The 24,903-nt window shown below is 45.7% G+C and overlaps 1 protein-coding gene across 1 annotated transcript in view; it reads left to right on the top strand.

Moving 5' to 3' along the window:
- Window positions 1-24,903, top strand: part of LOC144822599 (pleckstrin homology domain-containing family M member 3-like) — a 539,479-nt gene that overhangs the window by 255,607 nt on the left and 258,969 nt on the right. The window lies entirely within an intron of this gene.

Genomic DNA, 24,903 nt, shown 5'->3' with positions numbered 1-24,903 from the left:
ATAAATATTATATAATCATTTTTAGCCTAATCGTTGTGATAATGGAATTCTGGGTGAATTTTCTATCTGCAGAGACACAACTCTAACCACCAATATATGTAGTAGTTCGTTGTACATACTTTCACTATTTTGTGAGTGACTCCACAACTTATACATTTCCTTTTCTTCTATATGTATCTCTTTCTGTCTCCCTCCCTTTGTCTCCCGTTTCTCCCTGCCCTTTGCCTTTTGAGGACCCTTTCTTTTTCTGTCTTATGTCCCCCCTCTGTTGACCTGCCAGTTCCGACCCTCCTCCTAACCCCCTGTTCCTGGTGCCCTTTGAATAAGCACTCCTTCTCCCCTTGTTGGGGACAGATCCAATATTCATACCCTGGAGTCTGTGACCCCTTTGAGAGAGTCCACAGTGCCAAGGGAGCCACTCACAGTTAAAGTATGGTATGGCACCCCTTGCCAAAGCACTCCCTCTCCCCTTGTTGGGGAAGGATCCAGTAGGTAGGCCTTGGAGTCACTGAGACCCCTCTGAGAGAGTCAACTACATAAAGGGAACCTTTCGCAACGGAAATGTGGGATTCATACCATTTCCCCTGGGATCACCGCTTACCGGACCTTGGACGCGGTTTTACTCGTCTACCGGTTTGTGCCCCCTCCATCCTCTCCCTCCTCCTTCATGCTTTGTCTCACATAAATAAATAAATAAATCCTCCTCTACCTCTTTCATTCTTTGTCCACTTCCCCTGCCCCTAGCCCCTCTCCCCTTAATCTCTCCCCTTGCCTGCTTTTTTTCCTTACATATATTTCTTAATTTGTTTCTCGACATAACATGTATCTACGCCGCCTAGCCCCCTGTCAATTGTTCCCTTTGTCTAAGCACTCCTTCTCCCCTTGTTGGGAATAGATCCAATATTCATACCCTGGAGTCTCAGTGACCCCTCTGAGAGAGTCCCCAGCGTCAAGGGCGCCACTCACAGTTGAGGTAATGGTATGGCCCCCCCTTGCCAAAGCACTCCTTCTCCCCTTGTTTGGGAAGGATCCAATAGTTAGGCCTCTGAGATAGTCCACTGCATCAAGGGAGATGTGGGAATGATTCCACTTCCCCTGGTATCACAGCTTACTGGACTTTGGGCGCAGCTTTTACTCGTCCACCGGTTTGTGCCCCCATCAACCACCCCTCCTCTTTCATACTCTGTCTCTCAACCTTCCCCACCTCTTTCCCTCCTTCATTCTTTGTCTACCTCTCCTGCTCCTACCCCTCTACCCTGAATCTCCCCCATGCCTGCTCTTTCCCTTAAGTATATATCCTTATTGTTTTTATTGACCTAAAATGAAACTATGTAACTATGCTTTGAAACTGTATAATCTTGTAATGATGTAAGCTTCAACTATGGTTTGATACTCATGTGAAGCGCTCTGATACGTTCGGGTCTAGCCAGCGCTATATAAAACCTTTCAAATAAATAAAAAATAAATATGGAGGGCTACCCATGAGCAATAGAGGAGCAACTGTTCTACCTCTAAATAAAAATAAAAAATAAATATGGAGGGCTACCCATGAGCAACAGAGGAGCAACTGTTCTACCTCCAATCAAATACAGGTTTCGTTTTTAATAAGATGTTCACATCCCACAGACAAAAATGTGTCCTTTTACTTGAACAAAGCATGATTTATGTCCTAAAGTAACAACTTTTCATTTTTATTAAAAACATGCTTGCCCCCCCCCCCCCTTCGCCCCAAACATTAGTGTCTCACGCCCATCAGGTATTTTCTGCCACATGTGCATAGATTCTGACTTTCACACCCATTCGCCACATTCAAACCCCAGGGATGTCCATCATCTGATAGTGAGTTACACCAATTTGGACAGGGCTTCCCACTATTATTAGGCCAGGGATCTCAAAAAGCATGTAACAAATGTTCACATGTCAAGGGGAAAACCTAAATGTAGTAATAAATGCCCATAATATATCAAGGATCGGAAACTGTTATACCAGGGAGTGCCAAAATGTTGTTAGGCATGTCCACAAAATGTCATGTGGTGGCCACTATTATAGCAGATATCAGCCACAATGTTGTCAAAATGCCCCAGTGCTTTCAGGACCGGCAGCTATCATGCCAAGTACACTAAGAATATTGTTAGGAATGCTGCAAACTTGTTGATAGCTCACTGTTATTCTAGATTGTTTACAAGAATGTCCCAATATGTCAACAACGGGCCTCTATTATGACAGATAAGATTGCCCCCCATGTAACATGGACAAGTCACAACAAAAAGATGCAATATTCACCAATGAGCCCCCAACAAATATGTTCATGCTGATAACAATTCTGTTTTGATTTCTGAGGGAGCACCATGTTGAAAAAATATACATTTACAAATAGATAGTGATACATAACGGTAACTATATAATATGGTCCTATAATATATGGAAGTATATACTTTTTATATAAGCAACCTTAAATTGTTTTCTCACTACACGTGTGTTCTGACTGTATAATCCATCTGTAATATGATAATAATGTCACTTGTTACCTCTAATAACTTTTTACAAGTGACTGGTGGCGGCTGGCCCTTGTGGTGTGTGAAGGCACATGTACATTCAGATGGTTGCGCAACATGTTGCAGTTATATGAAAGAACAATCTTTCTTGATCATATATTTAAACGCGACATGAGAGCTGTAACCTGTCTGGAAGTGTTCACTTGCTTTGCATGTGGGTTCTGTTTGATGGGTATGCAGGTAGAGGAGCAGGTCATCTAACTTTTCTAAGGTGAGACCTGCCTCTTTTTCCCCCTTTCCTATGACAACCCGGACTAGAGTGGTGGCACTAGCAAGCAGTTCATGTTGAACATCTTGTTGTTTTGTGGGCATCATTCTTTATATGATTGTGGCTGTCCCGGCAGCATAGAGGCCTGGAGTAATTATGGCCATGGACTAGGGGGGACCATTGTTTACATATTGTGGGGCATTCAGGACAAAATTGTGACTGTCCTGCCAGAATGGTCCATGGCATTACTGTGGTCCAGGTTAGCAGCTAGCAGAGATCATCTTTGGTGTATTATGGCAATGTAGACATAATTGTGACTTTCCTGGCATAATTGTGTCTTTGTATAATGGTGCCTTGGGCAGAGGCTAATCGTGCCTATCCTTGACACATTGAGATTATTCTTGGCACTGCTGGAGCTAATCCTGGCATAGTGACATCCTGCCATAATGCAGTTCATTTTTTACATAGAGCAGGCATTCTTGGCATAATTGTAGTTGCTCGTAGTGAAATGGGGCAGCTGCCATCCTTCACAAGGGGTTGTCATTTTAGATAAAATCTTACTATAGCTAGTAGTAGAAACTAATGGCACATGAGGGGCTTCATTGGTATTTTATGTTGATAAAGGAGCATGCGAGGTAGGTAGGATTATCAATATATTGCTGGATAACTACATAGAGAGATACTTCATCTCAGCCTCTATAATGGGAGTCACTACAAAATGAACGCACATTTTTAATCTCTCTTTCTCTCTCTCAGGTCCTGACATTCACCGGTTATGGTGTGTAACGCCGAATGCACACCATAAGTCCTACAGCCACCATGTTTGCTCTTTGTAGATAACTTTATTTCACATGACATTTTGCAAGGGGTGTACTGAGTTGCTGGGGGGTATGAATTATGGTGTGGATGGTGGGTTGCACACCATTGATCATAAATGTCAGGACTTTTTCTGTTTTGCGTACACAGAAAACGTCCTGTGTTTTTTAACTGTGTTTTTCAGGAAAGTTCATGGCTTTTTATTATGCCCTGCATTCACCCGCCATGTACCCATATTGTGATGTGCACAGCCATGAGGCAGGCCGGTCTGGACTTGCTTTGGGCTTAATTTGCTGCCAAATTCACAAAGTTTCATCAAACAGCACCAAAGTTATAACTAAAAGAAACTTTTATTAACCCCATTTATATTTGTCACCTAGAAAAATCTTCTCAAATCTTGACATAACCAAGAGAAGGATAAGCCTACTAAAGGTCTAACAAATGTGATGTGAATTCATCAAACAGTGACAAAGTGATTAGCAAATGAACATTTCTTGTATCCCCCTCTTTAAATCTTACCCCGACCCTGATGACAATCCTCCAAAATAGTGTGGTGAAGATATTATAGAATAAACTTTATGTATAAAGTGGTATTGTGCTCATGCTAATGTGTGACTAAAATATTACTGATGTTCTGTGTTAAATTGGAAAGTAATTCATGGTTTTAATCAGTTGTGCTCACATCTTGGTTCTCAACTAGAAGGCGTTGGCTGTCATCTAAGGTCCCCGGAGCCATGGAAATTCAACCAGTATTAGTTAAGCAAAGCATATTTCGAAAATGTGTCTGAAGCATGAACAGAAAGCATCATTTGATGTAAAGAGCATCTTATGATTTTGGATTCTGCAGTGTGAATCTTTCTGAATTCACATGTGCATTATTCTGCACTCTAGTGATTGGGCTTCGAATGATGTTTTGTGGCGTTCGTTTGTTTGAGTGGGTGTCATGGAGCGCCATTTGGTGGTATGTCCCTCCCCTTGTTACGTCAGACGTACACCATGGAATGGTGGCTTCCCATTGGTGGATCTGCATGACTTTGAAAATAGCAAGAGTAATCTCAATATACTTCTGCCACTCCACACTGTGCTTGGCTGAGGGATCTAATGCTGGGCTCTGTTCTTCGGCAGCTGGAACAGAGATGTTTACAGGCTGGTTTTACATCTGTTCATCTTTAATTCAATCATGGATGAAGCAGTATTGGGCTCGAGGAGCAGCACAGTCTTCAAGCAGTTTACCTAGAATGACTTTAAACCATCATCGTAGCAGTGAATAAAGTGGGCACATCGATGCATCACCCCTCATTTTCATATACTAACAACATGGTAGATGGCTCTACCTTGCTTTGATATTAGATGTTACAGATAATGAGATTATAAATGTGACTGTGAAACACTATAGTAGACCACTTTTTAATCTGTAAAATAAAAAGAATGCTGGTGCCAGAAGCTCACCTCAGAAGCCGGTGCAATTCATCGTCGGCGTATCGAATAGAGAGGTCGTATAGTTTTTTATTCACCTCTGGCCTCTTTAATCCACTACCAGAAACTGCTGCCCCCATTATCTTACTCTTGCTGTCTCTGCTTTCTCCCATGGTGACAGGGTTTCTGTCTTTTTTCTTCCCCCTTCGTGTTTTTCCCTCTCTCGCTCGCAGTCAATATCCAATGTGGAAAAATCAGGTACCTGTCCCCAACGCTATGTACGGAGGTCCCCACTGGCAGCCACTGGCTCAAATTAAGCACTGCAGTTGACAGGGAAATATGATAGATAAAAGTATGTCTGCGAATTTAGCAGCAAGCAGTAAACATTATTTTTAATTGTATCCGCTCATATTGAATTCTATTTTCCATTTGATGTAATAATTCTTTAAAAAATGCATACAGTGCAATAAACTACATATATTCCACAGTGAAATGCTTTATTCATGATACATAAGTGGAACGCTGCATACTACAAAACCCAAAGAGAAATATATGATCACGTAAATAGAAAACCAACATTCGCCTAATGCCATAACTATTGATCGATTCTTCATTGACACACGTATCTATGTCTACGTAAGCAAACAGTTGTCTTTACATTTAGCTTGTTCCACGTGAGTTCTTCAAACTGGTAATTGTTTTTTCGCAATCATTTATAATTCAGTATGGCATCTGATTAGTTGTTAATAAGAATTCTAGTGCACAGTGCCACTCTCTACGAGTGCACGAATTACTGTTCTCCATTACATTAGTGGGTTTAAATTGCTCTACTGAAAATAAACCACCTCTTTGAATGTTGTCTCTCCATTTGTGCTCTGCCTGGAACTAGAGAAGCCTGGTGATGCAAGCAGACTCTTCGGGACCGCCGAATTACGCAAAGTGGAGAAAATAATCCTTATTTTGTCGAGTTCGCCTCTAAATTAGGACTAATATTACAGCCTCGATTCCCCATCCTTCGCTTCTGCGTTCAAACACAGCCCGCGTCATTTGATTTTCAGATAAGAGCTCCTTTGATGGGAGGCGAAAGTTGTTTTTCATGATGAGAACAGTGTGTCCGCAGCTGGCTGCAAGTCTCATCCTCGCCATCAAAAGCCACATCCACCGCTGCATCAGCACCGCGTTTAACCCATTGGTGTCTGAGGATTTCACAGTATTGATCCCGCCATTCGCCTCTTTTGTCTCCGAGCCCCTCCTTGCTTCATTTTAAGCAAATGTCGCCATTGGTGCCTGACACTGAAAGCTGCGTGTCCCTTTGAACCATGCAACTTCAAAGGAATCAGCATTTGTCATTACTTGATTATCAAGACTATCGGAACCGAGGCCATTGTGAAGCCAAACAGAGAATACAGCAGCCTGAAAGCTACAAACAGGTGATCTGAATTTCCAACGTGAATATATATTAAATGAAATGACTTTGAGCAAGGCTAGGAAATGAGAGAGGTGTCTGTCATTCCAGAACCAAGGTACAATTTTAGTGGTAGGCCAGACTATGTGGCAATATAGGATGCTACCAGCAGGAGTTGAAAGATTTGCCCTACCAGCAGCAAATATAGCAAGCATGCAAGATGTGAGTCTTTAAATGGCTACGGTTATCCCACTCTTCCCTTCTAACCCAATCATGGTGTCAGCACCTCCACTATTAAGTATACTGAATGCATGAATGGACGTCTTGACAAACTACAACCACTTCAAAGTAAACCATCGTTCTCCAGAGCGTGTTACGAAGAAAGAAATGTTTGAGAGCGATGAAGTATACATGGAGATAGTCACCACCTATCTCCAATCTAGATAATCTTTGGTCTGCCAAAAGCTGTGGAAGAGATGGAACAAATACATTTCTTGACACTTTGAACAATCGACCTAGACAACTATTCATCAAATCAGAAAATAATTCTCTCACAGTTACAGATTTTGATGCCAAATGCAAAGAATGTGGTCAGTTCTTGGAAGTTGGAGTAAAAACTTTTAAGCTCTTGTTACTTCACCATCATAATCGTCTGATAAATTACAATTAGAATTTCAGCAGTAAATCCAGGGCTAGTAGGCTGGATTTTTTTAGTCAGTGCTGAAATAAAACAATCTAACCGTTTCCCAGATTTAATTCCAATGATTATCTGTAAAAGCATTGCTTGCCGGTTCTTGACATTTTGAGCTAATGTAGTGAAATCATCCCTTTAGCTAAGTGTTCTCACATATCACCTGAAGATTGGCTCTATTATAGAAACCTTCAGCTGATTTTAAAGACCTTCATAATGTTCAGTCTGTCTCAGGCATTCTGTCTTCGCAGAGTTCATTTAACAGTGTGTGACATCATTGACAATAAACGTAGTTGAATTTCAATAAAGTTTCAGGCCAGGTTGTAGTACTGAGATGCCTCGTTATAGGTTGTAGATGATATCCTTTGCATTTTTTATACTGGAAATTCATCTCTATTTGTTCTTCTCGATTTATGTGCTGCCTTCTACACTGTTAATCACGCTAACCTTCAGTATCCACAAAGGGTGCATTGGCATTGACTTAGCTCCTAATTGTCTGTATGTTATATACTAATTGGTCTCCGCAGATCAAAACTCTCGGCTCCTTTTCCAGTCCTGTAGCAAGATATCTTTTTTAAATGGTAAATATATAAAGACAGTTAATGCAAGATTTTGATAAACAGGATGACAGCCGGAGCTACAGCACTCTCTCTACGCTCTCCTCTATCAATCATTAAATTCACTTCTTTCAATACAACATACCACTGACTCAATGACCACTTCATCCAACCATGCCACTGCCCCAGCACTTTTCTTTAGCTATCACAGCATCTTCATCCTCTGGCCGCCAATTCATAAGCACATGAGACATGCCATCTGCCTTGGCATTTCGCCAGCCAGGATATGTTCAATATCATAACGATACTCCTGTAACAAACCACAGGTTTTGTTAATCTGGCTGATACCACACCCACTCCACCTGGTGTTAGCACTTTGATATGCGGTTTGTGGTCAATATGTAGTTTAAAGCTCACACCCCTCAAATATGTTATAAAATATTCAGCACTCCAAGCCACCACCATCAGCTCATGCTCAATCACAGAATAATGATGTTTAATTTCAGTCAAAGAATGTGATGCAAAAGCCACAATTTTCCTTGCAGCATTGTGCAATTTGGATAAAACTGCTCCAATGCCCACACCAATGGCGTTTGCAGTCAATGCAGTTTGCACTTTTGTGTCAAATGGCACTAAAATTCCCACAAAACATATTTCGTTTTTGATCCATTCAAAACAACTCTGTAGTTCTACATCCCCGTTGAACATACACTGGTTCCTCAACAAAACTCTTAACTTCTCAGTCTTTGCAGCAATGTTCTCCAAAAACATTAAATAGTTTTTAATCAGCCCATAAGGAACCTTAATTGATCTTTGTCTTGAGGCTTCAAGAAGATCTCCTTCACCTGAAATTGTGAGCCTTAAATAATCGATCCCCTTGACCAAAACAACACATTTATCTTTAAGTAGGATGAGGTCTTCCTCAAGCAGGCTGTCCAAGGCTTGCCTTAGTACTTGATTGTGCTGTCCCTTTTTCGCTCCAAAGATGAGAATACCATCTTGAAAAAAGATGACGATGGATAAACCATTGAACCCCTGAGACATCATAAGTTGAAAGACATTTGCTGCCTATAACAATCCTAAATGCATTCATGTTTAAGAATGCAGTGCCATGGTTAGGAATGCAGTTAAAGTCTTGGAGTCTTTATGTAAACATCTATGACGTGCATTCTTGAAATCCAAAAGAATTTGCAACCACTCAATAGAAAAATCAATTCATTTCTATTGAGTTGGGGAAAATTGTCAGTGATAGTGTTCTGATTAACACTCCTCAAGTCTACACAGAATCTCAACCGGCCACCAGCCTTCTGTATTATCATAACTGGTGAGGCCCAATTGAAACCTTCCACATGTTCTATAACTCTCTTCCATGCTATATCATTCAACATCTTCCTGACTTCGACCCTGACCACTATTGGGACCTCCCTCAAATTGTGTTTAACCGCCACTGCCCCTGGTTTGACAACTATCTTATACACATATCCCTGAGCTCTCCAAGTTCCTCTATAAACACACCCTTGACACTATCCAGTATGTCATCGACACCCATTTTCCCTCCCACCATCACTTGGTTGAAAGCCCTTCGATTAATGATAATATGCAAGTCAGATTAATGCATCAAACCTATAATTTGTGGTGTCCTCTCCGCAACATAAACTTTCCTTTCAATCTCTCTAGTCAGAAATCTTAAGGTAGCCTTAAAAGAGCCAAGAATATCAATCTGTACTAATTGAATCCTTCCCAGGCAAATGTCTTTGGGTAGCAGTGTCACTTTGGGCCACTCTCTCTCAAACATTTATTGGTGTGAAGTGATGTAGATTGACCTAGTATCAACCATCAGTTTGATGTCCCTTCCCAACACTTCAAACAATGCTTTTGGCCTCTTTTTCTCCATTCACCACTTTCATCATGACCCAAACTCAGAACTGATTACTCAACTTATCTTCTTGTAATTTCTCTGTTACTGCTACTTTCAGTTTGGTAAAATAATTTACACATACGCAATAACTGACTTTTGCGGCCACATTTCTTACCAATAGTATAAAAAGCCTTCTAGGCATCTCCATGTAAATTACTCCCACACCTGTGGCAAACTCTGTTAAATTGTTTTTTCTCATTACGTTTTAGAATTTTGGTTGAACCTTTAGACACCAAACCCACAGTATTTTTTTGTGTCTTCACATTGCCAGCAGCCATTACCTCTTCTTGCCACATTCACTGCCACCCACTCCGCCTCTTTCCCTAATTTCCCTCCTACAAAGTTTAGACTCTTCGACCACCTTTGCAATGTCAATAGCGTCCTTCAAAGTAAGATTTTTTAGCAGCACACAACCTTTCCACCCGCGTAGCTAGGGGGGTGGGGGGGGGGGGTCGGACCGCCTCAGGTGGAACTGTTTTGGAGGCGGCAAGCCAGCATACTGTGCGTGCGGAGGAATGTGAAAGGCCGAGCAGATGACCCGCGATGCACAACTCCGTGAGGGTCCTTGGCACGTGCAGGAATGCGCCTGTAGGGCCCCACATTTCACTCGAGATGGCTCTGATTAAACTCCGGGAAAGCAGGCCGGGCAAACCTCCCAGCAGGCTGAAGGTAATGAATAGTCAGGTGTATTCAGACAGGTAGACTCACGTGAAACATCCGCAAATATACAATTTGCAAGCCTTATTGCAAAATATGCTTAATTCTTGTGTAATCACACATCTTACATAAAATACATTTCTCAGCAAGTGTATAGTTTACACACAAAACTTACGCCTGCAACCGGCAGGAAACAGGTTCGAGAAGAAAATGTCTTTTTGCGGAAATGCTGTCTCTCAGCAGACATTTTCTGCTCAAGCCAGCCAACTGCAGGCAAAAATCTACTAAATCATGTTTGGCAACGTTCCTATGAACTGAGCATTGTGGGTAGCGTTTGCACAGGCCTGCTTCTGAGTCGATGCGAAAGACGAGGTTGTCTCTGGTTATTTATTATCAGATATTTTGGTAGTGGGGCTGAGAGAGACACACTACGGGATGGGGTGCCTTTGGTTAATAAACTCATGTCTGCACACTATGCGAGGCTCACTCCCAGCGCCGCAATAAGCAAAAAATCAGTTCATTACATTTTGTGGACTAGCAAGAAGGACCCCAAACATGTCTCACGTGGAAACCAGAAGCACTCCCACAGCCACAGAGGAAAACTGACTGCTGGGTAAATAGAACAGGGAAAGAAAGAAGGAATGTTGGAAGAAAATGGTGAAAAAAAGGAAGTAGGGATGATGGAGTAGGAGGATGAATGGATATGTGGATGAATGAGTAGGTGAAAGAAGAAGTGAATGATGATGGATAGCAGAGTGGATGGATTGATGAATGAATGGCAGGATGGATGGCAGAGTAGATGGATGGATGGATGAGCAGATGGATGGCAGAATGGAAGGATGGTGGAGGGGATTGATGCATGGCAGAGTGGATGAATGGGTGGTTGAATAGCAGAGTGGGTGGATTGATGGATGAATGAATGGCAGAGTGAATGGGTGGTTAAATGAATAGATAGAAGAGTTGATGAATGGATGGGTGGCAGAGTGGATGGATGGTGAATGGATGGCAGAGTGGATGGCAGAGAGGGTAAATGACAGAGTGGATTGATGGATGGATGTAAGAGAGGATAGGAGGATGGATGGACGGCAGAGTAGGCTGATGGATGGCTGAGTGGATGAATGGAAGAGTTAATGAATTGATGAAAGGATGTCAGTTGATCGATGAATGGCAGAGGTGATGGTAAGATAAAAGAGTGGAGGACGGATGCAAAGAGAATGGATGGCAGAGTGAATAGATCAATGGGTGGCAGAGTGGATGGTTGGTTTTTAGACTGTATGGATGGGCAGATGGATGGCATAATAGATGGATGGCAAATTGGATGGATGGATAGATAGATAAATGGATACAATGGGGAAATATTGAATGATGGATGAAAGAATGAATGGATGACAGAATCTAAAGGTGAAATAGTGGATGCCAGTAAGTGGATGGAAGGGTGAAAGAATGAATAGATAGATGCATGGATGGAAGATATAATGAAACTGTTCTATTGCTTTGCTTATGTTTCTAAATACTGTCGCTGTTTGGTAGAGTGTGGGTGTAGAGTGTGACCTATGTGGGAGTTGTTTTGGTGTTGTGCTTGATGTCTAGCGGGTGCTTTTATTGCTGTGGTTTTGTAGCAGCAGTTCAGTATGGAGAGGTGTTAGAGGATAAAGGGAAGGAAGGGATACATTTACTTATGCATTTAGCTACCATTTTAGTGCTGGTGAGCCTTCATCAATTGAGACTTGACCTTCGAGGTTTGCTCTAGGCTTACGCCACAGTTTCACACCCTTTCTTATGCAGTGGAGTATAGAGTGGCGTTGTAACTTAAACCCTGCCAATCCACCCCTGCTGCTCGCCAATATTTTTCCCCAGATTCACCCTCCCCGCCGCTACCTGCCATGGGTGGCAATCTGGGGGATAGCCCCGGGCGCCAGAAGCTCTAGCTACGCCTCTGAACCTTTCTTGAATTTTTCTACTTTCACATTGAACAATTAACTGATCATGAATCAGTTCTGCGGTCATGTTGCGAAATTGGCATTTTTCTGGTACTTCTTGTACCCTTGCTACAAACACACCAATGGACTCTTCCAGCATTTGTCGCTGCATATTGAACTTATATCTTATAATTGCGACATTTGTTTCCTTAGCATACCTATGCTCCAGTCTCAGGTTATATTCCCTATACACATAAGGTATTCTCTGCCCATCATAATCCAATACTTCAGGAAGATATTTGAGTGTTTCCCTCAAACCCCAATGAATTAAAAAGAATAGCTTTCTTCCCCTCAGGTCTGAAGTCTTGACAATTAAGTGCTAACAAGTAATTGTAAAACATGTCTATCCAATCTTCCAATTAAATAGGTAGAGTCCCCAGATGTTCAAGAATTGGTGGATGAGCAACCAAAGGTGATGATTCCATGTTGCCCCCTTTATTTTGATAAAGAAGATGCATGAATTACTTTTTGAGAATTATCATATTACCCTGATCAACAGTGCAGCAGTCATTACAAATGTAGATCCAGCCTCTTTCCAAACACTGTAGAGGAAAGGTCGTAGGTAGCAGTCGTTTGGCTTTTTTTCAACTAGTGTTCACAGCAGTAGGTACTTTCCCCTAATAAAAACTAATTGATTTCAGCAGCAGAGGAAGATAAATCAGCAGTAGACTGAGTGTCAGAGGAGTTGAGGGGATGTATGATCTCACTATAACCAGGCAAGGTCGCCCCCACACACCGCTGCTTCCTGCCTGACTTTTTGCCGCTCCTGCCTCGCTTTGCCGCCAGCCGCCCCAGCCGCCGCTGAGCCGCCTACTTTCCCACCGTCTACTTTCCCGCCGCCTACTTTCCCACCGCTGCCTCCCTGCGGCCCCGCCCCCCTCCAGCCCATTCGCCGCCCCGCTCCCACCACCCAGCTGCTCCTCCCTCCCGGCTCCTTACATAAGGGGACCGCGTAGTGGTGCAGGGAGCGACCGCTGAGCCTGTAACCAGGCGAGGTCGCCCCCACACACCGCCTGTTCCTGCCTGACTTTTTGCCGCCCCTGCCTCGCTTTGCCGCCGGACGCCCCAGCCGCCGCTGAGCCGCCTACTTTCCCGCCGCCTACTTTCCCGCCGCTGCCTCCCTGCGGCCCTGCCCCCCTCCAGCCCATTCGCCACCCCGCTCCCGCCACCCAGCTGCTCCTCCCTCCCGGCTCCTTACTTAAGGGGACCGCGTAGTGGTGCAGGGAGTGACCGCTGAGCCTGTTACCAGGCGAGGTCGCCCCCACACACCGCTGCTTCCTTCCTGACTTTTTGCCGCTCCTGCCTCGCTTTGCCGTCGGACACCCCAGCCGCCGCTGAGCCGCCTACTTTCCCGCCGCCTACTTTCCTGCCGCTGCCTCCCTGCGGCCCCGCCCCCCTCCAGCCCATTCGCCGCCCCGCTCCCGCCACCCAGCTGCTCCTCCCTCCCGGCTCCTTACTTAAGGGGACCGCGTAGTGGTGCAGGGAGCGACCGCTGAGCCTGCAACCAGGCGAGGTCGCCCCCACACACCGCTGCTTCCTGCCTGACTTTTTGCCGCTCCTGCCTCGCTTTGCCACCGGACGCCCCAGCTGCCGCTGAGCCGCCTACTTTCCCGCCGCCTACTTTCCCGCCGCTGCCTCCCTGCGGCCCCGCCCCCCTCCAGCCCATTCGCCGCCCCGCTCCCGCCACCCAGCTGCTCCTCCCTCCCGGTTCCTTACTTATGACGCCCATGCGTACGCGCAGCGGTCACGCCGATTGTGCGCCGAAGGTGCGCCAAAGGCAAACCCGCCTGCGCCCAGCGCCAGGACCCCTGGCCCCCGCGGATGCAAGACCACCCGACGGACCTACGACGCCGCCACCCTCAACGCACTCAATGCCGGCCGTAACCACGCCTGCTACCGAGCCACCCCACGGACCCTTTACCTGCCAAGCCTGCAAGTTCACCTGCCTCCGAACCTGCACCGCACCTGCCAAGCAGAACACCAACAACAACCACCTCAAGTGCATCTTGCTCAACACCCGCTCCGTCCACAGACACGCCGTGGAACTCTGGAACCGCCTCGACACTACTTCACCAGACATCCCCTTCCTCACGGAAACCTGGTTGAACGCCGCCTCAGACCCCGACATCGCCATCCCGGACGGATACAAGATCACCATGAGGTACCGCGTCAACCAGACCGGAGGAGGCATCGCCATCGTACACAAGAACATCATCCGCATCACGATGAACTCCGACGACACCCTCACCGCCGCCGAACACCTCCACTTCCTGATACACACCGACCCCAAGATGACCCTCAGAGGCACCCTCATCTACAGACCCCCGGGACCACGCACACGATTAGCGAAGACATCACAGACTTCATCAGCCCGCACGCCCTCCCCTCCGCTGACTACATCCTCCTAGGGGACTTCAACTTCCACCTGGAGAACAACAATGACACCACCACCCTGCTGGACAACCTCGCCAACCTCGGACTCAAGCAACTGGTTAACACCCCCACCCACTGCGCCGGCCACACGCTTGACCCCGTCTTCACCTCCAGCAAGCACATCTCCTTCAGCCACTCCACCGGACTTCGTTGGACGGACCACAGCTGCGTCCACTTCAGCTTCAGAAGAACCACGACCCACCACCACCCGCAACAGGTTCCCCGCCCGAGCTGGAGCAAGATCACCGCCGAGCAGCTCACCACCTCCCTCAACCAGAACCCTCCCGCCAGCACAACGGACCCCAACAAAGCAGCCAGCAACCTCACACAGTGGCTGACCGCCTGCGCCGACGACCTCGCACCACTGAAGACCCCTCCCAGCAGACCCGGCAGAAAGAAAGCCTCCTGGTTCACCGACGAACTCAAGAACTCCAAGAAGAACTGCCGTACCCTTGAGAAAGCCTGGAGCAACAAACAGACCACAGACAACATGACTGCCCTCAAGCACGCCACCCGCAAACACCACCAGCTGATCCGCACCACCAAGAAGATAGCATTCAAGAATCGACTGGACAACAATGCCCACAAGAGCAAGGAACTCTTCAGCATCGTCAAAGAGCTCTCGAATCCCAGCGCCGGAAACAACGACATCAACCCCTCGCAGGACCTCTGCGACTCACTCGCCTCGTTCTTTCACAGCAAGATCGCCGACATACACAACAGCTTCGGTGCACAGACCACGCACCCAACCACCGAACCAACGCCCCCCACCACCACCCTCCGCGCCTGGACACCGGTCAGCACCGAAGACACCACCCGCATGATGAACACCATCCACTCCGGATCACCAACCGACCCCTGCCCCCGCAACGTCTTCAACAAAGGCGACTCCATCATCGCACCCCAACTCCGGGACATCATCAACACCTCCTTCAACACCGCCACCTTCCCGGAGAGCTGGCGGCACGCTGAGCTCAGCGCCCTCCTGAAGAAACCAACGGCGGACCGCACCGACCTCAAGAACTTTCGTCCCATCTCGCTCCTCCCTTTTCCTGCCAAGGTCATCGAGAAGACCATCAACAGACAGCTTGCCGCCTTCCTCGAGACAAACGGATCCCTCGAACACTCGCAGTCCGGCTTCCGAGCCAACCACAGCACCGAGACCGCCCTCATCGCAGCCACAGACGACATCAGATCCCTGCTCGACATCGGGGCAACTGCGGCCCTCATCCTCCTGGACCTCTCTGCAGCGTTCGACACTGTCTGCCACCGCATCCTAGTACAGCGCCTCAGCAACATCGGAATCCAAGAGAAGGCACTGGAATGGATCATCTCGTACCTCTCCGGAAGAACGCAGAGAGTCCGCCTCCCCCGTTCAGATCCAGGGCCTTCGAAGTCATCTGCGGAGTACCATAAGGATCATCACTCAGCCCCACCCTCTTCAATGTCTACATGAGCCCCCTCGCAGCCATTGCACGCCAACACAACCTCAACATCATCTCCTACGCCGACGACACCCAGCTGATCCTCTCCCTCACAAACGACCCCACCACCGCCAGAACCAGCCTACACGAAGGGATGAAAGACGTCGCCGAGTGGATGAAGAACAGCCGCCTGAAACTGAACTCAGACAAGACGGAAGTCCTCATCCTGCGATCATCGCCCTCCGTCTGGGACGATTCCTGGTGGCCCCCTGCCCTGGGCACCGCTCCCAAGCCAACGGACCACGCATGCAACCTGGGCTTCATCCTGGACTCCTCCCTCTCGATGACCAGACAAGTCAACGCCGTCTCGTCATTGTGCTTCAACACCCTGCGTATGCTCCGAAAGATCTTCCGGTGGATCCCCACCGAAACCAGGAAGACGGTCACCCAGGCACTCGTCACCAGCCGACTGGACTACGGAAACACCCTCTATGCCGGAACCACAGGCAAACTTCAGAAAAGACTCCAACGCATCCAGAACGCCTCCGCACGACTCATCCTGGACATCCCCCGACACAGCCACATCTCCGGACACCTGAGAGACCTGCACTGGCTCCCCGTCAGCAAGAGGATCATGTTCAGACTCCTCACCCACGCACACAAGGCCCTCCACGACCTGGGACCCAGGTACCTCAACAACCGCCTGACCTTCTACACTCCCACCCGCCAGCTACGTTCCACCAGCCTGGCCCTCGCCGCCGTTCCACGCATCCGCAGAGCCACCACCGGAGGAAGATTCTTCTCCTACCTGGCAGCCAAGACATGGAACTCCCTCCCCATCCACCTCCGGCTGACCCAGGACCACCTTTCCTTCAGGAAGCAACTCAAGACCTGGCTCTTCGAGCAGTAGCAGACCCCCCACCCCCAGCGCCTTGAAACCCCTCCGGGTGAGTAGCGCACTATACAAATGCTATGATTGATTGATTGATTGATTTTTTCGCTTTTTTTCCTTTTTACTCTTTTCTTCCTCAGGAAAGCGCCGTCACATTGCGAGTATCCCTGGGCAAGTGCCAGGCACGAGGAAATCCTAGCATGTTGGCACACAGATGGGGTTTTCAGGTGCTGCACAAAAGGATATCACAGTAGAGATCACGAGTGCTCCAGATTACGTGCACGGCTGAGGCTCGCGCTCAATGTCTTAATTCCTCCAGCACATTGGTCATGAGTGCGGTTAAGGTACGCGCTGTGAACTAAGCTCTCCCAATGCCTTGATTTCTGTAGCATGCAGACAAAATTCCTGGAAGGCATAGGCATGCCTTAATCTTCAGGGTTGCAGCTATCAAACATAGCTCACGCCAAGCCTGATTCCATGCAGAGGGATGGCAGGCGCTGCCTTGGACAGAGGATCTGAGAGCAGACAGCTTTATTCATTACCTTGCGGGCAATAGGGCCAGCAGCTTCTTACAAAAAATCTATTAAATGACTGATCTGGACCACTTGTAAGTTAAACAAGATGAGTTTAATACAGCCTGTCCTGGCGTGAAATTAACAGCATAAGCTGTAACTGACAAGCATGGAATACCACTCTTTTGGAGTAAACAAGAGAACATCCAGCACATAGCATTCCACATCAAGGGCAACATTACGATGTCGGGCGGAAACTTTCTGCCCGACACCGTCTCAGAGCTGACCGACTCACAGTCAGCGGTTGCCCCAGACAGATTACGATGCAACCGAACAGGATTCGGTCGGAGTCCCATTGATCCCTATGGGAGCCTGTGTTTTGCCCAACAACACAGGCTCCTATGGGGAAATGGGGTGTTTTCAGAAAACCCTGCACCCTGTCGCAGGCACCCCACGTTGCCTGCCACACAGTGCAGGATTTTACAGGGGGGTCCCTTGGGTACCCTCTCGGCCTCCAACCGGATGCCTGCCAGGGGCCCCCAAAGTCACTTTCTGATAGCCTTTTTGTGTCCACAGTCTGACTAGGAAAGACTGTCTGAAACCGACATTGTAATTGTTCTAATGGAAACGCTGCCTGTAGAGGTGTACGATGCGGTTCTGACCCACAGGACTTCTCTGAGAGCCTGTCAGAACCGATTTGGAAAGACTGCGTGGGTTGCACCAAGACCGCAAACATCGTAATTGGTCAGTTGGTCAGAATGCAACCCGACCGAGTCTGTCGAAAGGGCTCCGACGCGGTCCAAAAGAATCCATCAGTCAGTCAGAGGCTTTTCGCCAGACATCATAATGAGGCTACAAGTCTTAAAGATAATTGTCGTTGAATGTTATTTTTTAGTAAATGGCTGCTATATAGAACCCCACAATTTATTTCACATGTCAATCCCAGCATGTCTGCACACTGCTTCCGACGTACTTCGGGGTCTGTGGCCAATTGGGTGCATGCTATTGGCCTGTGCCCTCTTATTCAGGAATTCTGGAATGCAATATTTCAATATTTGGAGAATGAATGGCATGCTACACTAGCTTCCATTTTGTGGTGGAGAGTCCTGGGGTATGATCCTGTGGCTGTCCTAACCATGCAACTGGTAAAACTATTATATGTAGCGACGGCAGTGGCCAAATCCCTGCTACTCTAGAAATGGCAGACACTGCTGATCCCTACAATGGAGGGGAATTGTTAGGAAAAATGAACCATGTATGAAATAATGAACAGCTATACGCAATGCGTAATGGGGGATTTGGAAATATGAAAAACTCTGGGATCGGTTTATGGACGAAGCCGCTGGGTCGATCTAGAAGTCTGAAGCGCACCATTTTTGCTTTTTTGCACATTTAGCACTCTATGCACTTTTGGAAGCTTAACCAAAAAGTCAGCTGTTTCGGATCTGTTATTTGTATTAAGCTTACGTGGAGTTTCATGTTCTGAAGATTGTTATGTTCCTGGATGAATTCTGTCCTGAAATGTGTTTTATTGGTGTATTTATAGCTGGTGTACAAATATCATGAAAGGGTGCATTTTAATGCAATTTTTGGTATCTCAATATAAATATATTTTTATAAAAGTCTTAAAAACATAACACTTGTGCGATCTTGGAATGGCTTGAATAATATCCTTGATAGTTTGATCACATGACACCAAATTACAAAAGCTCAACTGGCTACCCACTGATTCAAACAATAAAATGGCTGTGTTACTCACAAAGTCATACATGCATACACATCTCCAGACCTCACTGATGAAATTCCCAACAAATGTTGTCAAATATTTCAAAGAAGAAAATGCTTTGTATTAATAGCAAACCAATTCATAAGAATGCATTTAGGAATCATGAAAACATATGCCCACTCCATTGTCCAACCATTCTAAGAAAATGTGAGAAGATGTTTGGAGATTACAAGCTCTTACATCTTTAAAAAATCTGATGTTTTTTAAAGCGTAATAGTCTGTCTGCAAAGGTAGTCTACAACCATTATCGTTAAAATGTATCATTCATGTTCAGTGAGATAATTTTAACTATTTACTCAGTCGTGCTAAATCACTCACTGAAACGAGTGTTCAACATATATCATAAACCAGTTACAACAACTTTAACCTATGCCCGTAGGCATTCTGCCAGCACACAGTCAATGTTTAATTTCTAGTTGTTGATCTGTATTTGAAGGAGGGAGTAGATTTTACCAAGGATTTTAAAATGCTGGTTTGTACGATGCAAGGAGATAGTGTTACCTTGGACAAATCAATGCGCATCACGTGAGCAACCAATCTATATTTATAAACTGACATAAGTGAGAGGAAAGACTTGTTCGTGGGCTTTAACATAGATCAATGAGAAAGGAACTAATTTTCTAAGTCAGACTGACAGAGACTACATTGTTTCCATGGTATAGAATGGTTTTGCAGTCATCTCCAGTGGCAAAGGTGTTTGTGGGGATTAAAAATGGCAACAACTGACTTCAAACTCTACAAAGCTCAGTGAATGGACAGCGAAGACAGTACTTGTTGTACCAAGACTGGCGCTGCCGATTTTCAGGCCATTTCCTCTAAGTGCTGGCTGCTTCCGCCTCTCCTTCTGTAGGTGTCCATGTCAAATCTTACAGGAAGCTCCACAAAGTGTAAGACCTCCACCAACTCAAAGAAACAATCTCATGGCTACCTGCGGCATAATGCAAAATGATGGGGCTCCCCTGCAGAAATTGAAGAGGGGCCCCTGAGGGTCCCATATCGCATAGACTTTCATTGGCCTTGGGCTAAATGAGAGCCCTCTCAAGGTTTGAGGGTCTCTGAATGGTTGCCCAATCCCCCTTGCACCAAAGGGGCTGAAGGCCTGTGTTATTCTCCTGATTGCTGCTGCTTGGTCCCTGTTTCTTTCATGTGATATTTTTGTTGTACATCTGGATAGTATTGATGTGTATTATGACGGTTGAGAAAGTATCCGCTGTCAGGCCTCCTCTTGGCCCCCACGTCAGCTGACAGATGTCTCCTGCTGCGCATGGTCATCAGACTACATGACAAGATGATAGCAGACTGCAGCGGGGACCCTGAGATGTCCTAGTAAAACACCTGGATGCCAATGAAAAGGTGATACAGCTAAGCTTTCCAATGAAGGTTTAAAGTTTGAGTCTACTCCCCGTCTCAACTATACCACCCCACTGTAGTAGGGTGACCAGGCGTCCCCGTTTTACCAGGACGGTCCCTGTTTTTAACCAGCTGTCCCAGCAAATTTCAAGAAATTTTGCTCATGTCCCCGTTTTTGGAGAGGGACGACTGAAAACGGTGGGAGGTGTTTTTTATGTTTTACACAGCAGGGATAGTTAGCAGTTGTTTCAAGAAAGCAATTTAAATAACAGGCAAGCTACTGGGCTTAAAAATTGCATTTTATGTATGTTCTTACTGCCTGTTCTGTAATTCTCTGCTGAGGAGCGCTCTCATCGCTTGAAGTAAAATTGTAGTACTTCTTCTATTTTTGTGAAATGTCCCAGTTTTTGACTTTAAAATTCTGGTCACCCTACACTGTAGGATCAGTCTTACTGACTCTTGCACTCAGTAGAGGTGTGTGACCAGACTGTGTACTCATACATTAATGTGCTTCTCGTATTCTTTAAACCGCCCAGATACTATCCTGGACATAAAGAAACTTTCTCACTTTGCCTAGACAATCAAATAAACAAAATCGGCCTCACAGTTGCAAATTGAGTGGAAAGTGAAAATATAGATCAATACATTTATTGACTTTGTGGTAACGCACTAAAGACCATTTTCACAATATTATCTTACTTTTTCACAACCGAAACATGTGTTCTATATTTTATAGCTATTAAATATATATCAATTTGATATATATGTGGAATTGATGTATGTGAAAACAAAGAATACCATATTAAAGAAATACACAAATGATACACTTAAGTTGACCGCAGAAATACGTTTTTTTAAACTAATTGTATGTGAACTGTAAAGACAGACTCATAATGGTGAATGCTTGACAACATCTCTAAACTATGCACTAACCATAACCCCTATTTATTTATTTATTTATTTACTGACTTATACCGCGCTAGGAACTCGACTCCCTAAGGAGTATCTCCGCGCCTTTGGTAACATCAATGAGCAGAGACCCTATCCAATGTATAACAAATTCCCAATCAGGATTAATTAAACAGGAAAGTTTTTTATTTTTTCCTAAAAGGAAAATGTTCTTTACAGGTTCTGATGTCATAAGGGAGATTATTCCAGAGCCTTGGACCAGCAACTGACAAGGCTCTACCCCCTTGTCGGGATTTCCAGAACCTAGGGACACAAAGCAGTTCTTGGTCCCCCGATCTCAAAGACTTTGAAGGAGCATAGGGAATGAACCTCCTGGTTAGATAGTCAGGGCCTTTACCAGTAAGGCATTTGTGAATGGTGCAGCATATTTTAAACGACACCCTCTGTTTCACAGTGAGCCAGTGAAGTTTACTTAGTAATGGGATAGAGGAAGTGCGGGCTGGGGCATTGCAGACAAGTCGTGCAGCAGTATTCTGCACGACCTGTAATCTGGCAATAACCCCCTCATTGGCGGCTAACAGCAGACCATTACAATAATCCAGTCTGCTCAGCACGAGCGACTGAATTAGTGTTTTCCTAGTGGAATCAGGCAAGAGGGGAAATACCCGTCGTAGAAGGCCGATGACATGGAAGCAGGAGCTTACTACTTGATTAGCATGATGTTTAAGGGCAAGCTCCTGATCCAACTTAACTCCTAGATCTTTCACTACCACTTTGGGAGTAGGGACTGGGCCAAGATCTTGAGGCCACCAGTCAGGAGTCCATAGTCGTTTGGCTTCCCCAAAAAGCATCACCTCCGTCTTGGAGACGTTGCACTGAAGGAAATTAGCAGCCATCCAATATGCCACCTCTTTCATTCCCTGTGCAAAGGAGTTACGCACCTCAGGAGTCATGATTTTAAACGGGAAGAGAAGTTGGGTATCGTCTGCATACGATACAGGAATAAACCCATGCGATCTCATGATGTTCGCTAGGGGTGCCACATAGATGTTAAAAAGCGTTGGGCTCAAACACGAGCCCTGTGGCACCCCCTTTGAGATCTCAACCTCCTCTGACTGATAAGGACCCAGTGTGACTCTCTGAGTGCGATTGGTGAAAAAGCTCCTTAGCCAGGCCAGCGCCTTGCCACCCAGACCGATGTCAGTGAGTCTGGAGGTCATGATGTCATGTGACACCGTGTCAAACGCCGCTGACAAATCTAAAAGCACCAGGACAACGGAGAAACCCCTATCCTGGAGCATACGAAGATCGTCAGCGACGGACAGCAAGGCGGTCTCAGTGCTATGCCGGGGTCTAAACCCCGACTGGGATGGATCGAGCCCCCCTACACTTTCGATGTATTTGGATAAGTGTCGGTTGACAAATTTCTCAGTGAGCTTCCCCAAGAAAGGGAGGAGGGAGATGGGTCTTAGGTTTGTTAAGTCTGACCACGGAATAGAGTTGTTCTTTCGTAGAGGTCTGACCAAAGCACGCTTCCTAGTACTAACCCTCGTGCTGCACCAATCTCTACCTTACTATAAAGCCAAACCTATCCTTAACTTGGTTTCAACAACTAGTTCATACCGCATTGCTATTTTTAAATAACAAAATGTGTACGTACGTTCATTATGTGGCTTTCAATTTTACAAAATATAAGAGTCGCTTTCCTTTTTTATTTTGCCTAATTTATTAACGTTTGTACTCGTGAGTTATTTATATTCACATGGGAAAACCATGAGTATGAGAAGAAGCAGAGTAATCATCTGTGCAGCTCCACTGTACTACAGTTATGCCTTTTAAACATGGCATAAATGTCGATCCCAACTTCCGGTTTAATTCATAATAGGGGTGTACACAGTTTATCTAGTTAAAATGTGCATACCTCAAACCAGATTAAAAGAGGTTTATGATCATTGAATGGTCGAACCAGAGAATAATTTCCAATGACTACAGGTCCTCTGTAGCTTGTCTTCAGAATCACTTTCAAATAAACAAACTCATAATCAAGTTTAGAGCAATAGATTAGCTCACATTGCAGTTAGGCTAAACAAGGAGGCATTGCCTATTAAAAGGACATGATGAAGTGGACCTGAACGCCTATTGTGCCATTCTAAATGTTTCTGCTATGAAGAACCAGTACACGATGTAGACCAGCATGGCCCATAGCTGAGGGCCCATTACACACATAATAATAAGCATTGGCAAAGCCAGTGAGTGTGTACACTGGTGGAGTCAATGATGGACGTCAATGCCAAATGGGTTTGTGCCAGCAATTGGTTCCAGTCGAAACAGTGTGTAACTGGTCAGCATGTATTTCCATTGGCACTATCTTAGGAGCTGTGAGTCTGCCTCATCCTGTTGCGTGACCAGCATTTTTTATGGCCTGTGGGTGGTCTCTGTCTGTAAAGGCACAGAGGAGCTCAAATAAGAAGGAACGGAAATGTGCCTAGAGTAGGTGCAAGTGGTTTCGATTGATTCAAGCATTTCCATCCATCATTTTTGTACATTCATTGTTCTGTCTGTTTAAGCTCTCCATCTGTGTATGGCAGTACTTAATTTGTAAAAAGGAAAAAAGTGCCTTGGATCTCATCAGTATGCAACTGTAGCTTGCACCACCCATTGCATCTACCAGCATATCCAATGAGAGTACCAGCACAACTACTAACCATCACACACTTACAAGTGTGACAATTCAGACTACTCCTGGCCCCCAGAGTTATAAGAAAAGCTTGGGCGGCAGGTGTGAGTCACTTTTAAATATATTGAATTGATAAACAAGTGTTGTTATGCTACTGCCTAAATTAGACAAACAGCGCCACCATGTGCCAGATTGTCAAGTGCTGGTGTTGCCAATTAAGTGCTGGTCCCAGCATCAAAAATCACTGGCTCAAATTAAGCACAGGTCTATGCGCCTTAGTCTTCGGTGCGCATGTGAGAGCATTTCATGCATGGCAAAAACTGACATGAAATTTTAATCTCTCCTTTCGCTTATATATGATGGCAGTGCTCACAAAAACCATTACCCCAAATATTCGCCGACTGGAGTTAGAGTGGTAATAAATGATCTCCTCGAACATTTTAGGGATATTCTGTGCTTTCCCTCCGAGTTTCAAGAGGAGGATTGAAATGCAGGCAGTCACCCCATGGGGACACAGACAGACGTGAAAGCTCGAATGGTTAGAACACAGGCCACAAGATCGCATCACTTTTTTTTACTGCAAGGCTTAAGAAAGGTGATTCGGACTTCCTATGCACAGGACTTATTTAACTAATATACAGAGGCAGTTTGTTTCAGAAATATCAGTAGTAATGCAGCTGAGAGTCCAGCTGCACAGTGTTTGACAGTGTTTATAATC

This window comes from Lissotriton helveticus, chromosome 3_1 (assembly GCF_964261635.1).
Source record: "Lissotriton helveticus chromosome 3_1, aLisHel1.1, whole genome shotgun sequence".
Lineage (NCBI taxonomy): Eukaryota > Metazoa > Chordata > Amphibia > Caudata > Salamandridae > Lissotriton > Lissotriton helveticus.
Note: the sequence above shows the minus strand (reverse complement) of the source record. Positions and strands in the feature narration are given on the sequence as shown.